The sequence below is a fragment of the Rhinopithecus bieti genome, unplaced genomic scaffold, assembly GCF_001698545.2.
Source record: "Rhinopithecus bieti isolate Rb0 unplaced genomic scaffold, ASM169854v2 scaffold_5007, whole genome shotgun sequence".
Lineage (NCBI taxonomy): Eukaryota > Metazoa > Chordata > Mammalia > Primates > Cercopithecidae > Rhinopithecus > Rhinopithecus bieti.
In genome coordinates, this window is record NW_016804734.1 from 619,557 (window position 1) to 636,013 (window position 16,457).

General features: G+C 37.1%; 1 protein-coding gene across 7 annotated transcripts in view; it reads right to left on the bottom strand.

Annotated features, from left to right (window-relative positions):
• LOC108528500 (neuroligin-1) overlaps positions 1–16,457 on the bottom strand; it is a 924,470-nt gene that overhangs the window by 112,701 nt on the left and 795,312 nt on the right. The gene's annotated exons all lie outside the window — the stretch shown is intronic.

Sequence of the window (16,457 nt, forward strand, 5' to 3'; positions counted from 1 at the left end):
TATTGTATGTTCATGAATTGGAAGAAAAATTATTATCAAAATGTCCATTCTACTCACAGCCATCTATGGATATAATGCAATCCTTATCACAATACCAATGACATTCTTCACAGAAATAGAAAAAACAGTTATACAATTTTTATGGAGTCTCAAAAGACCCTGAATAGTCAAAGCTATTCTAAGCAGAAAGAACAAAACTGGAGGAATGACATTCTCTGATTTTAAATTATACTGCAAAGCTATCGTAACTAAATTGGCATTGTACTGGCATAAAACAGACACATAGACCCAGTAGAAAATAACAGAGAACCCAGAAATAAATTCATACATCTACAATGAACTCATTTTTGCCAGTGGTGCCAAGAACATACACTGGGGAAAGGACAGTCTCTTCAACAGATGGTGCTTGGAAAATTGGACACCTATATGCAAAAGAATAAATCTAGACCTCTATCTCTTTCCACATACAAAAATCACATCAAATTGGGTTAAAAACTTAAATCTAAGACCTTAAAATATGAAGTAGAGGGTAGGTATGGTTAATGGGTATAAAAAATAGTTAAAAAGAATGAATAAGACCCAGTATTTGCTACTACAACAGGGTGATCATAGCAAAAAATAATTTAATTATACATTTAAATATAACTAAAAGAGTGTAATTGGATTGTTGGTAATAGAAAGGGTAAGTGCTTGAAGTGATGGATACCCCATTCACCCCAATGTGATTATTATGAATTGCATGCCTATATCAAAATATCTAATATAACTCATATATATGTGATCTATGACATATGACTGTGATCATATGAAAATTTAAAAACACACACAAATTAAAAAACATTTAAAAGCATCGAGAGAACTTCATAAGAGATACTTAGCAAACTGGAGAAATGGAGAAAACCTTGAACAAAACTCTTAGCATGCAAAGATCCAAAGATTTGAGTCTAAATTCTATCTAAGGATTATATTAGAATTTGGGTCTTAGCAAGTAAATATTGAAATTATTATTATAATAACCAAAATAATAAATAAGCTGTCAGATACATAAAAATCTGAGGGAGGACTAAGAGGATACAGTTATTGTCATCCAAGCTGGTGACCCTGACATGTGGAATCATGAGCTTCTCAAGGTTCCAAACTTGGGGTGAGAGGTGGGAAACTGATGACAAGGAAAAGTTCCTGGGACTATTAAAGAAGAGGTAAATTGATGGAACTAAATGTTTCACAGACAGAGTGTAATAAAATACCTGAAGATTCAAATTCCAAACTATCGTATGATTTGTAGTGCTGGTATTATGACAACTCTGTAAAAATGCTTATGAACTCATTTTACCCAATTTTATTAGCAGCCTCAGAAGGAAATTAAAGACTTTAATATTTAATTTTTCAACATTAAAGATCTCTTTAAGACACTAAATGAGTTATTAGAAAAGAGTAGAAACTATTTTACAAGCTCATATTCTAGATTTTTCTTTGCCAATATCATAAAGTGTGCCACTACTTATTTTTAACAAGCAAATATTACATTTGGAAAATGATGCAGAAGGGACATATTCACAATAATAGAAATAACAGGCTTTGTCCTCTAGTTAATTTTGTTCATGGTGCTATTTAGTTTCTTTTAATGAAGAAGAGAAATGTAGACAAATTAAAATAAAAATTCAGTCTTTCAAATCTGTTTTCCATACAGTTCTCTAATAACAACCAATTAGACACCTGATTTTAAGTTATTTTGGATAGAGTGGCAAAAGATATATATTTAATTTGTTTGCAGAAATATTTGATTTATTACTCTCAAAAACATAACATTACTGTACATTTCAAACAGATTTCTTATGAAGAAAAAAGTGAACTTAGAGGTCTATGAATTCATTCGCCAATCTATTCTTTCAACAAACTTACAACCTTACTAATTTTCAAATATTGAGTAAGTTGAAAATAGAGTTCATGATTTGTTTCCCTTGATATGAATGTAAATTTTCATTTCACATTTTCATGTAAAATATGTAAATGAATACATTCAAGTTCAGTGATAATTCTGTTATCTGACAAGGATATGAAATGTAGTATGTGGTTAAACAAACATTTGGCTTAATAGGGCAATAGCACACATTATTAAAGAACTAAAATGCACATATTATAAAACCCATACTAACACTACTTAAATCTCTTCTTTGATTCAGATGATCTAAAATCTCTTTAGTATTTTATGGAATATTGCATTCATTGTGGTCACTCTTATGCACATTAGCTAGTGTCATACGTTTAAAATGAACAGAAAATTCCATCTTGGGAAGAACATTTTGGTAGCTGCTCTCACATGTACATAATTCAATACAGATCTGAAAGGTATAGTCAGTTTTTCCACTCATCCATACCCATTCAAAACCATTTTTTTTTCTTTCATTAAGACTAAAACAATTTATGAAAGAGGACTGTTTGAAGTACTTTCTTTCCTGTCAGCCCTTGGGCTGATGATGTAATGCAATAATTCATCATGGAGACAGGGAGCCCTGATGGTGGATTACAGCGTGGATCATCCATGTGCTTCTGGGCCCTATAACATACCGTTACTGAGACACAAAAGCAAAGCAGCTTTGAAAAAAACTAAAACTTCCTGGAAAAGCGTTGTTTATAATTTTTTGAAAGTGTTATCAAAGATTGTAGGAGGTGGGAAATGTTGATGGATGAATTAAACAAAACTTAAAGGTGTTTTTTTTTCAAAGACGATAGATGAGAGGCTTTCAGCACGCCTCAGCCACCTAGCAACAGCAAGATAGTATATAAAGATCAACTCTGTGAGCTTTAATTCAAGAAGGACAACAGGAATCCACTGGAATCTTGACGGATACCCCAAATCTTGAGAGGAAAACACCGGCAAACAGCCCCCATGAAGGTGTCTGGTTGTTCAAAGTGAGTGAAGCCCCAGTATGTGGGAGAGGCAGAGAAGCTCCCTTTGTGACTCACCTTTATGCTGGGAATCCAAGCAACCCAGGACATGGGAGAGTACTTTGCCTCTCCCAAGCCCTGGAATTTACTTAGAGAGAGGCTTGAAAATGCTGTGAGGGAAAGACACTGGGAAAAACTGCAGACATTTCTCCAGAAGCAGTAGGCACTGGAATTGCGCTCTCCCCCATCCTAAGCCTGGGGCAGGAAGAGAGCTGCTACAGCTACAGTTTCTCCTGAGTGATGAGACTCGTAGCCCAGGCCAGCTTAGTAACCTGGAACTGATCTGATGTGCCATTGCTGGGTGCCCCACTCTGTCTCCCTGAGATTGTGGTGAAGTTAGGCCCTTTCTACTCAATTCCCAGGCAGAAATTCAGGCATCTGGAGCACTTGCTTGCCTGCACCAGCAGCCTGAGTAACCCATCCTTCCTAATCTTTCCTACCACATTCATTGTGGTAAAGCAAGACTCTCTGCTCCATGCCTGGGCATCCAGAGAACTGGCTTACTTGTTTCAGTAGCCTGAACCACCTCACCCTTACTGGACACAGATCTTGGTACAGAGGGACTCTCTCTGTTCTAAGCCCAAGCAGATCTTCAGGCATTAGGAGCACCCTGATCATGTGGTTCACCAGTCTGGGTTGCCACACCCTTCCTAATCATAGGTGTGGTACATCAAGGCCCTCTCTGATCTACATCCAGGCAGATCCTCTGGCATTCACAACACTTGTTTGCCTAATTCAGCAGCCTGAACTTCCCCACTTTTCCTGTGCAGAGATCCTTGTGCAGGGGTACCCTCTCTGCTACATGCTCAGGAATATGTCTCGACATTCAGAGCACTTGCTTGCTTGGTCCAGCAGCCTGAGTCACTCCACCCTTTCTGTACAGAGATCTTGGTGAAGGAGACCCCTCTCTGCTCCACGCCCAGGCAGATCATTAGGCATTCAGAGCACCCACTCATCTAGTTCAACAGTCTGAGCTGCCCCACCCTTTCTGGACATAGATTGTAGTACAGTGAGACCCTTTCTGCTCCATGCCCAGGCAGATCTCCAAGCATTCTTCAAGACAGGTAGGCTTCAAGCCTGGTGAAGCAGACTGAGTCACCCCACCTCTCTTGTGTGGAGATTTTCGTATAGGCAGGCCTTCTCTGTTCCATACTCAGTCAGGTCCACTAGGCATCTGGAGGACTTACTCTCTTAGATTAAGAGCTTAGACCACCTCCTATCCCCATGCAGAGAACTTGGAGGTAAGGAAGTTTCTTCTGAGTGTTTGTCACACCTCTGAGTGTCTTAGGCTACCCACTGGCTTATTTCTTGGCACTAGTACTGTGCCTGCCATCAGGAAACCAGTAGGTGGATATGCCCCGGTTAGACCCTCTTGTTTTGACTCCCCACCCACACCACCCAGGGCTGAGTAGGGAGCTCAGACTATTGTACAGTCCTCAAATCAGCTGATTTCCTGAGACAACAGAGAGCTTCTGCAAACAACCAAGAATCAAGTATATACCTAGTCACATTGGCTGCAGCCAGCTCTTACCTATAAGTGACATTTACGGTCTTGTAGGATGAACTGTCTAGCCCAATAGCCAATATAAAGCCTGCTGAAAGACATGCATAGAGCTATATAAACAATGTCAAATGACCCTTCCCAGCATTCTCTACATTTCCATCCCCTAGGGAGGGGGAAAATAGAAAGGGAAAGAAAAAAAAAAATCATTAAAAAATAATATTATAGAAAAGAAGAAAAAGATAATCCTACCTGCATAGAAATAATTACAAAAATTAGAAGTGCCAGCATCTACAGATGAGAAGGGACCAGCATAAGAACTCTTTGGTAGTGACACCACCAAAGAATTGTACTAGCTCTCTGGCAAAGATCCCTAACCAAAACAGAAACTCAGAAATGACAGAGGAATTTGAAGAACGGCTGCAAAGAAGCTCAGTGAGATCCAATACAAAGTTGAAAATCAACACAGAGAAATCCTCTAAAGCAGTCCAGGAAATCAAAGAAGAGACAAACATCTTAAAAACAAATGAATCTCAGTTTCTGGAATTGAGAAACTAATTTCTGGAATTAAAAAAATTAAGAAATTTCAAAATATAATTGAAAACTTGATCAATAGACTGGAAAAAAACAGAAAAAATAATTTCAGTGCTTAAAGACAAGTCTGTTAAACTAAGCCAATCTGACAAAAAATTTTTTAAAAATTTTTAACAGAGGAAAGTGTTTGAGAAATATAGGATTTTGTAAAGTTACCAAACCTATTAATTATTGGCATTTCTGAGAGAGAAAGAAAAAAGCAAACAACTTGAAAAACGTATTTGAGGGAATAATAAAAGAAACTTCTCTAATCTTGCTAGAGAGGTAGACATTCAGATACAAGAAATGCAAAGAACACTTGTGAGATACTATACAAAACGAATATTGCCAAGGCATATAGTCACCAGACTGTCCAAGGTCAATGCTAAAGAAAAAAAAAAAAATCTTAAGGGCAACTAGAGTTGAAAAAAAAAAAAAAAGGGCAGATTACATGCAAAGGGAACCCCATTAGGGTAATAGCAGACTTCTCAGCAGAAACCTTATAAGCCAGGAGAGACTGGGAGAGTAGTTTAAGCATTCTTAAAGAAAAGACATTCCAAACAAGAATTTCATATCCCACCAAACTAATTTCACAAATGAAGGAGAAATAAAATATAACCAAGCTCTAAGGGAATTTGTTGCCACCAGAACAGCCTTACAAGAGATCCTAAAGGGGGTTCTAAACATAGAAACAAATGAATGATACCTGCTACCACGAAAACACACTTAAATGCATAGTTTGCAAACCCTTTAAAGCAAAAATAGAATAAAACACAATAGAAACTACAAAACAACCAGTTAACAACTTCACAATGGGATCAAAACCTCATATATCAATATTAACCTTGAATGTAAATGGTCTAAATGCCCCACTTAAAAGACACAGAGTGACAAGTTGGATAAAATAATAAGACTCATCTTTCTTCTGTCTTCAAGAGACCCATTTCACAAGTAATGACAACCCATGGGCTCAATGTAAAGGGTTGGAGAGAGGTTTATTATGTAAAAGGAAAACAAAAAAGAGTAGGAGTTGTAATTCTTATATCAGATAAAGCAGACATTAATCCAACAACAGTAAAAAAAAAGGACAAAGAAGGGCATTACATAATGACAAAAGGTTATATTCAATGAGAAGATTTAACTATCCAAAATATATACACACCCAACCATGGAGCACCTGTATTCATAAAAAACTACTTATAGACCTACAAAATTACTTAGACAGCAACACGATAGTAGTGGGGAACTTCAACACCCCACTGACAGCATTAGAAAGACTATATCGAGGCAGAAAACTAACAATGAAACTCTGGACTTAAACTTGACATGTGACCAACTAGACATAATAGAAATCTACAGAATACTTCAACCATAAACCACAGGATATACATTCTCCTCATCTGCACACCGAAAATACTCCAAGATTAATCACATACTTGTCCATAAAACAAGCCTCAATAAATTTAAGGAAATCAAAATCATACCAACCATGCTCTTGTACCACAGTAAAGTAAAAATAGAAATCAATACTAGGAAGATCTCTCAAAACCATACCATTATATGGAAATGAAACAACTTACTCTTTTTGAGTAAACAATGAAATTAAAGCAGAAATCAAAACTTATTTGAAATAAATAAAAGAGAGACACAACATACCAAAAGGTCTCTGATACAGAAAAGCAATGTTAAGAGGAACGTTTAATAGTGCTAAATGCGTATCTCAAAAAGTTAGAAAGACCTCAAATTAATCTTAGCATCACCTAATGGAATTAGAAAAACAAGAACAAACTAACCCTAAAGCTAGCAGAAGAAAAGAAATAACTAAAATCAGAATGGAGTGAAATGAAATTGAGACTTCAAAATCTGCACAAATATCAGTGAAACAAAAAGTTCTTTGAAAGGATGAACAAGATTGATAGATTGCTAACTGTATTAAAAGCAAAAGCAAAAAAAAAAAAAAAAAAAGAAGAAGATCCAAACAAGCCCAATCAGAAATGACAAACGTGGCATTATAACCAATCTCCGGGAAATACAAAAGATCCATAGAGAGAATATTATGAACACCTCTACACACATAAACTACAAAATCTAGAGGAAATGGATACATTTCTGAAAACACACCATCTCCAAGGATTGAATCAGGAAGGAAACACTGAACAGACCAATACTGAGCTCTGAAATAGAATCAGTAATAAAAACCTGCCAACTAAGAAAGCCCCAGACCAGATGGATTCACAGTCAAATCCTACCAGAAATATAAGGAAGAGCTGGTACCAATTCTACTGAAACTATTTCAAAAAATTGAGTAGAGACTCCTCTATAACTCATGATATCAGGCCAGACTCACCATGATACCAAAGCTTGCAAAGACACAGTGGAAAAATAAAACTACAGGCCAATATCCCTGATGAGCATAGACACAAAAATCCTCAACAAAATACTATCAAATTAAATTCAACAGCACATCAAAAAGCTAATTCACTATGATCAAGTAGGCTTCATTCCTGGGATGCAATGTTGGTTAAACATATGCAGATCAATAAATGTGATTCACCATGTAAACAGAATTAAAAACAAAAACCATATGATCATCTCAATAGATGCCAAAAAAAAAGCTTTAGATAAAATCCAACATCTCTTCATATAAAAACCCTCAAGAAACTAGGCTTCAAAGGAACATACCACAAAATAAGAACCATGTCTATGCCAAATCCAGAGCCAGGATCATACTGAATGGGCAGAAACTGAAAGTATTTTCCTTGAAAGCTGGAACAAGACAAGCATGTCCATTCTCACCATTCCTATTCAATATAGTACTGGAAATGCTAGCCAGAGGAATCAGACAAGAGAAAGAAAAAACATTCAAATAATAAAATAAAAAGTCAAAAATAAGTAGCATTTCTATAAACCAATAACGTTCAAGCTGTGAGCAAAATCAAAGATGCAATCCCATCTACAATATACACACACACAAAATACCTAGGAATACATCTAACCAAGGAGGCTAAAGCTCTCTACAATGAGAATTTTAAAGCACTGCTGTAAGAAATCAGAGATGACACAAACAAAAGGAAAAACATTCTATGCTCATGGATTGGAAGAATCAATATCATCAAAATGTCCATACTTCCCAAAGCAATCTACAGATCCAATGCTATTCCTATCAAACTGCCAATGTCATTTTACGCAGCACTGGAAAAAAGCTATTCTAAAATTAATGTGGAACCAAAAGAGAACCTGAATAGCCAAAGCAATCCCAAGCAAAAGAACAAAGCCAGAGGCATCACACTATATAACTTCAAACTATTATATGAGGCTACAGTAACCAAAACAGCATGGTACTGGTACAAAAACAAGACACTTAGACCAATGGAACAGAATAGAGAACCCAGAAGTAAAAACACACACCTACAACCATCTATGCTTCGACAAAGTTGACAAAAACAAGCAATAAAGAAATGACTCCCTATTTAATAAATAATCCTGGATTAGCTTGCAAGCTATATGCACAAGAATAAAACAGTTTGTACCTTTTGCAATACAGAAAAATTCACCGAGATAGATTAAAGAGTTAAAAGAAAGACCTCAAGCTGTAAGAATAATAGAAGAAAAGCAAAACAAAGCCAAAATTGACAAGTGGTACCTAAGTAAACTAGAATTCCTACACAGGAAAGTAAAACTATCAAGAGAGTAAACAGCCTACAGAATGGGAGAAAATGTTTGTAAAGCATGCATCTGACAAAGATCTAATAGCCAGGAACTTAAACAACTGAACAAGTAAAAGCTAAGTGATTTCATTAAAAAATGGGCAAAAGACAGGAACAGACACCTCTCAAAAGAAGACATACAAGTAGCCAACAAACATACACAAAATTATCATCATCAATAATCATCAGAAAAATGCAAATCAAAATGACAATAAGATACTACCTCACACCAGCCAAAATGGCTATTAAAAAGTCAAAAAGAAAAAAACAACAGATGCTGATGAGGCTGCAGATAAAAGGGAATACTTCTATACTGTTGGTGGGAATGTAAATTAGTTCAGCTACTGTGGAAAGCAGATTGGAGATTTCTAAGAACTTAAAACAGAGGTATCATTTCACCCAGCAATCCCATTTCTGAGTATACATATTAAAAAACCGAAATCATTCTACCAAAAAGACACATGCATTTATATGTTAATTGCAGCACTATACCCCATAGCAATGACATGGAATCAGTTTCAGGTACCCACCAATGGTGGACTGGATAAAGAAAACGTGGTACATATATACCATGGAATACTATATGGCTATTAAAAACAACAAAATCATTTCCTTTGCAGCATTGTTGATGGAGCTCAGCTCATTATTCTAAATGAAATAACACAGAAACAAAAAGCCAAATACTGTGTGTTCTCAATTAGAAGTGGAAGCAAAACATCAGGTACTCATGGACATAAAGATGGTAACCATAGACACTGGGGTCTGCTAGAAGTGGGGAGGGAAGGAGGAAAGCAAGGGTTGAAAACCTGTTGGGTACTATGCTCAGTATCTGGATGATGGGATCATTCATACTTTAAACCTAAGCATCACACAATCTACCCAGGTAACAAACATGTATACGTACCCCTGAGTCCAAAATAAAAGTTGGAAAATAGTAAATAAATGAAACATTACCAACTAAGAAGACCCTTCAAGATGTAACAAAAGGGAAAACAAAAGTTTTCTAGGTTCTAGAAATGCCACTTATTTTTGACTTTTTATTTTATTATTTGAATGTTTTGTTTTCTCTTGTCTGATTCCTCTGACTAGCATTTCCAGTACCATATTGAATAGGAATGGTGAGAATGGACATGCTTGTCTTGTTCCAGCTCTCAAGGAAAATGCTTTCAGTTTTTGCCCATTCAGTATGATACTGGCTCTGGATTTGGCATAGACATGGTTCCTATTTTGCAGTATGTTCCTTTGAAGCCATGGAAATTTACTTTGTATGTTTAAGAAACAACAAAAGTTCAATGAGAGAAATTAAGTTTAGAAATATCCATGGGCAGTGAATCTCATGAAAGGAGAAAAAATGTTTAAAGGGGGGAACTTCCTAACCTGAAGAACAAGGTTGATGCTCTTATTCTTAGAATATTTTCTACTCCACCTAGAAAAAAAGAAATCTAGTCTAGTAGACAGTGGTATCCTGTAGCTAGTGATACCTTTAATATAAACAGTACTTGTTAATGAAAATTCTCTTTGTAAGGTTTAATTTCATCTTTTCTCCACTTTAAAATGAAGATCCAGGGAACTTGCTTGTGAACACACAGCTAAAAAATAGTGGCTAAAGATGTGAGTCTAAGTCTCTAGGCTTTAAATCTAGCATGGAAGCGTACAAAGGCTGTTTATATCTTCCTCTCAGAGTTAAGCGTCAATAAAAACTGATATTTAATTTACCTAATCCTGTGCCTGACAGAGAGTAGCCACAGAATTAAAGCAATGTTTGTTTTTTTTTCTCTCATCCTCATTTAATCAGATGTCTCTTCCTTGAATTACAGGCTATGGCAACACACTAGCTTCCATGGGAAGCTCACATTTCACAAGATGGTAGAACAGTCATAGGACTGTTTTAAACTTGTCTCATTTCTTAGTGCTAATTCATGGTTAGGATCCACAGTCATTCTCTAATTGAGGGTAACCCAAAAGCTTCTTCAGAAAATAAAAAAGTAATTTTAGAATAATGAATATAAAATCTTGATTATATTCAAGAAATCAATTGCACAGTTACAGAATTGGACATAATTCAGTTGATAGTAGTCGCTCCTAAAAGGCAGAACAAACATAATGATTTTATCAATCATTGTATTAATGAATGAAAAATGTCAAGCAACTGCTCTCAAAGTTGAACCAATGGCAATAGTTTCTGATTAGTGAGAAGTTACAGTCCCTCCAAAGTCAATCCATAACTGGATTACACAGATCGCTTCTAGATGTTTTATTGACACAAAATAGAGAATGATGTTACTATCTGGAAACCATTTCATATTAGTAAGAGACAGAAGAACTGATTAAACAGAGCCTAGAGAAAGAGAAAAAACCTAACAACATGAGAGTTCTTAATTCCATGTGTGTGTGAAAGGTATGATATAACCACATTCATATTGCTCAAAAAATCATATCTAACACATATGAATACAGAATTCTGAGGGGTCAGGTTGTTCCTCAGTTTAGAAACTAAAATGCCCAAAACTAGTTTTGGCTGTATTTTTATCTAACTATCCCAGGAGTTAACTGTCATTGTTGAGTTAATGCTGACGATTCGTGTATTAGATGGGATTTGGACCATCCATATGAGCTCTTCCAACCCTAGAATTCCCACTTTTGTGCAAGCAAGTGGAAAGTGAGGCTCACAATTGAAACTAGTCCAATTGTGCCACAGAACTGATATTTATGGTTTCTTTTAATACATATAGAAATTGATCCTCCCAGCCTTAAAACCTGAGAAAGTTATATTTGTCTTCTATCAGTCCCATTCTCAGGAAACTTACCACCAGACCCCCCCAGATAGTATTAAGGAGCTGAAACTTACCAGATCACCGCAACTGGAAAATGAGACGCTAGTCCTGTCATGATTGTATCACTGGCCACCTGCTTCCTGTTGACTAGCCTTTCTTCTTTACCCCGCCCATTCTTTCTTTTCCTATATATTGTTGGATTTCTTCCCTACTACAGAAACCCCTAATTTTAGTCAGTGGGGGAGATGGATTTGAGAGTGATTTCCCATCTCCTTGGCTGCAACATCTGCTTAAAGCCTTTTTCACTAGCAATACTAGTTGTCTCAGTGATTAGCTTTCTGTGTGGCAAGCACCAAGACCTAAACTAAACTCCTAGAGTTTTGGTAACACAATCGTAGACATCTTGAATCACAATAAAACAAATTTTTATACAAGCACATAGCATGAATTAAATATTTTGCTCCTTCTCTCTGGACTCAAATAAAATAATGCTTTCCTTTGGGAAATGTTGTAGTTCTGACATGTTAAATTCTAACTGTGAGTAACAGCTATATGGTGATTTTTTTTTTTTTGTCATTGCATTTCTAGGCTATGATCCATTAGACTAAATATTATTCATAAAGTTTTCCATCACAGATTTAGAGCTGATTTCACAGCACTTCATGCAATTCAGTAGAAAAAAGGAAAAGGTAAAGAAAACACAGTCTACACTGTTAGGTTGTTTAACATTTGGTCAATATTTTCTCCGTGAAAACAGAAATGACTACAGAAAGACAAACATCACATGTTTCTGTGTCCAGAATTGGTGGGTTCTTGGTCTCACTGACTTCAAGAATGAAGCCGCCAACCCTCACAGTGAGTGTTACAGTTCTTAAAGATGGTGTGTCCACAGTTTCTTCCTTCTGGTGTGTTCGTGGTCTTGCTGGCTTCATGAGTGAAACTGCAGATCTTTGCAGTGAGTGTTACAGTTCATAAATGCGGCATGAACCCAAAGAGTGAACAACAGCAAAATTTATTGCAAAGAGCAAAAAAACAAACCTTCCACTATGTGGAAAAGAATGCAAGCACGTTGCCACTGCTGGCTCTGACAGGCTGCTTTTATTCCCTTATCTGACCCCACCCACATCCTGCTGATTGGTCCATTTTACAGAGAACTGATTGGTTTATTTTACAGAGAGCTGATTGGTCCGTTTTGACAGGGTGCCAATTGGTGCGTTTACAATCCCTGAGCTAGACACAGAATGTTAGAAAAGTTCTCCAAGTCCCCACTAGGTTAGCTAGATCTAGAGTACTGATTGGTGCATTTTCAAACCTTGGGCTACACACAGGGTGCTGATTGGTGCATTTACAAACCCTGAGCTAGACACAGAGTACTGATTGGCACATTTATAATCCCTTAGAGTGCTAGAGAGAAAAGTTCTCAAAGTCCCCACTAGGTTAGTTAGATACAGAGTACTGATTGGTGTATTCACAAACCCTCAGTTAGACACAGAGTGCTGATTGGCGCCCTCACAATCCTCCAGCTAGACATAAAGGCTCTCCAAATCCGCACTAGACCCAGGAGCCCAACTGGTTTCACCTAGTGGATCCCACACCTTGGCTGCAGGCAGAGCTGCCTGCCAGTCCCACATGGTGTGCTGGCACTCCTTAGCTCTTGGGCAGTGGATGGGACCAGGTGCTGCCCTGCAGGGAGCGGTGCTGGTAGCTTGTCGGGGAGGCCCAGGAGCCCATGGTGTGAGGTGGGAGGAGGCTCGGGCATAGCAGGCTGCAGGTCCCGAGACCCGCCCCATGGGGAGGCAGCTGAGGCCCGGCAAGAATTCGAGGGCAGTGTGGGTGTGCTGACACTGCTGGGGGACCTGGCGCACCCTCTGCAACTGCCGGCCCAGGTGCTATGCCCCTCACTCCCCGGGCTGCTGAGCTCATGCCCACCTGGAACTCACGCTGGCCCGCAAGTGTTAGGCACAGCCTCGGTTCCTGCCCGCGCCTCACCCTCCACACCTCCCCACAAGTAGAGGGAGGACTCCAGCCTTAGCCAACCCCGAGAGGGGCTCCCACAATGCTGTGGTGGGCTGAAGGGCTCCTCAAGCACTGCCAGAGTGGATGCTGAGGCTGAGGAGGCACCAAGAGCCAGGGCTGCTAGCATGTTGTCACCTCTCCTTTCTACTTACTTATTGGGATCTAAAAATCAATATAATTGAAAACATGGAGATAGAGAGTGAAAGGATGGTTATCAGAGGCTGGGCAGAGTACTAGAGGGGTTGTGGGCAGGAGGTGAGTATGGTTCATGGTTACAAAAAAATAGAAAGAATGAATAAGACCTAGTATTTGATAGCACAGCAGAGTGACTATGGTCAATAATAATATAATCGGACGATTTAAAATAGTTAAAAGAATTGTTTGTAACACAAAGGATAAAGGCTTGAGGAGATGAATAACACTATTATATTGACTTGCAGGAAGGAGATATGATAAATATTTAGAGGAGAGAGAAAAGTGTTCACACTCAAAGTTTTATGCTTTGCAGTCATTTCTTAAAAAATATTTTACAGAAGTATAAGGATGAATGTGAAGAAATGAGATGTTAGCAACTGAAGAAAAGCTCTTGTGGAAAGAACAATGCTAAATAAGAAATATTCTTTATTGTAAATAAGAAATTCATTGTTAGAGAATGCCAAATATTTTTAATAATAAAAAAGTTTAAGTTATTCATTACCATGGTTATGTAAAAGGATTTCCTATTTTTTGGGGTGGGGGGAGGCGGAGAGGAATACTGATGTATTTAGGAGAGAGAAATAAGGATCTACAGGTCTACAACTTCTTCACAAATGGCTGAGAAAAAACAAACGAGATAGAATGTAAATGTGGCAAAATTTTAACATTTGAAAATCTGGATGAATTTCTTTGTCTAATTTTTAAAATTGTTCTGTAAGTGTGAAACTATTCTAAATACAAACTGAGAGTAAAAAAGTAATGGCTTCTGTTTGTAGAGCACGTGAGTGTGTGTGTGTTTGTGTGTTTATTCTGGGGTTCTAGAGATGAATAAAAGAAAAATAATTCATGCTAAAAATCAGGAATATATTTAAAAACGGTATGTCTATTTTGCATAAAAAAGAAAATCTCGTAAGAAATTGATTTCATCTGGCTCACTTTAAGTACTCATGAAATGATACTGCTGTGGCTTTAATGCTGCATCTAAGAGAATGAAATCAATTCCCCATGGAGGCTGTCATGGCATCTTGTTAAATGCCTAGCGAAGGTTAAGCATAATAATAATAGCTGAAGAGCAGTGGCTAGTGGATAATTGCTGAAAAGCTCGTTGGAATTTCAAAGGTTAGGGATAGCAGGTGATAACTTACTTTGATGACTATAGTACAAATACACTGTGGAATCCAACCAGCCGCCTAACTTGATTAACACATCAGCCTCATAGCCTAGGGAACTTGTCTCTTGCTGCTTGTCTCAATTTTTTCTCTTCTGTATGATCTTCCCTTTATAAATATTTCTTTGTCTCCCCACCTCTTCTAGAAAATCTCTTACCTTGTTGGGCTTTCTTTCTCTTTTCCATTGCCCACATATTCACTAGATCCTGTTTTTCTTTTTTGACTGTATAATCAGAGCAAACTGTAATTTATAAAATTTAGTTGTTGAGCTTAGTGAATATAATATGACCCTTAAAACATTATAGTCAGAACTGAGTTTTTCAAATGTTTCTCTCAATTTAAAATTGACTGCAAATTGGTATTTCTGTGGATTTGGCTCTTTACTAATTTGTCTTTGGTTAAGTAACACTTGAAAAATAGACCAAAATTTAATCTTACTTACAGACGTATAGATATTAAGAGTAAAAAAAACCTCACAAATATCTTATTTTGTAATTGGCTTTCAAAGTGCCAGGAATTCAGAATAAGTTGTCTTACTTCTATGGTAGTAGCCATTTCCTAGGGAGCTGGTGAAGATATTTTACAACAGATGCAATACTACCCAGGTTATACTGGATGAATAGCAGCCTGGCTATTCCTGATTTGACTCAGGAGTTATTCAGTAAAGAATTCTTCTCTAATAACCAGAGAAGAATTTTTTGTATCTCTTCATTTTGTACTTCTCGAAGACTGCAAAAACACAATTTTTAAAAAAGGAGACTGAAAAGAGTTAGGTGCACCCAATAGTTGTAAGGAGCTTACCATGGCCTGGATTAAAATAGAAAGTGATGGGAAAGTCCTAAGGAATGCAGACCGTTTGATAACAAGGTGGAGTTCAGGAGCCAGGACATGATAAACTGCCATCTACACTAAGCCTTGATTGTTTGATTAATGACTTTTTCAAACTATGGTACATATATCCGGTCTTGCCTCCCCTTATCACCTCCTCCAGTCTCTCACTCTATAAAACACATTTATACCCACACAAAATAACACTATTCCAATTAAGTGTCTCTCAAACATTAATGTACACACAAACACCTTGAGAATTTTGCAAGAATGCAAATTCTGACGCAGTAGATTTGGAACAGGGTCTGAGATTCTGCATTTATAACAGCACCAAGGTATGCCTGGGGCTTCTGATCCATAGGCAACACTGAGTAGCAAGGTAATATATCACAATGACTTTCTAGGGCATTTCAATGATATTCTATTTTATATTGTCTTTAATGTTTATATGGTTAGAAATATTATCTCTTCTTTCACCCAGCTTTATAAACTTCTGGGATTTGGTTTCTACTTATATTTTATTTCCACATAATATACATTATAGTTTCAGATACATAGTGAGCATTCAAGGAATACATGCTCAAATAAATTCTACATTAAATGTATTACTTTACGAAGTCTTTAAACAAAAATTTTCTTCTTCACATTTGAGAAACTCGTGTGAAATTTTGTTGGTTAACCCCTGAAAATAAAAGCAGAGTAAAAACTATAATTGATTTGAGGAATGAGTGAAAACACACTTAAC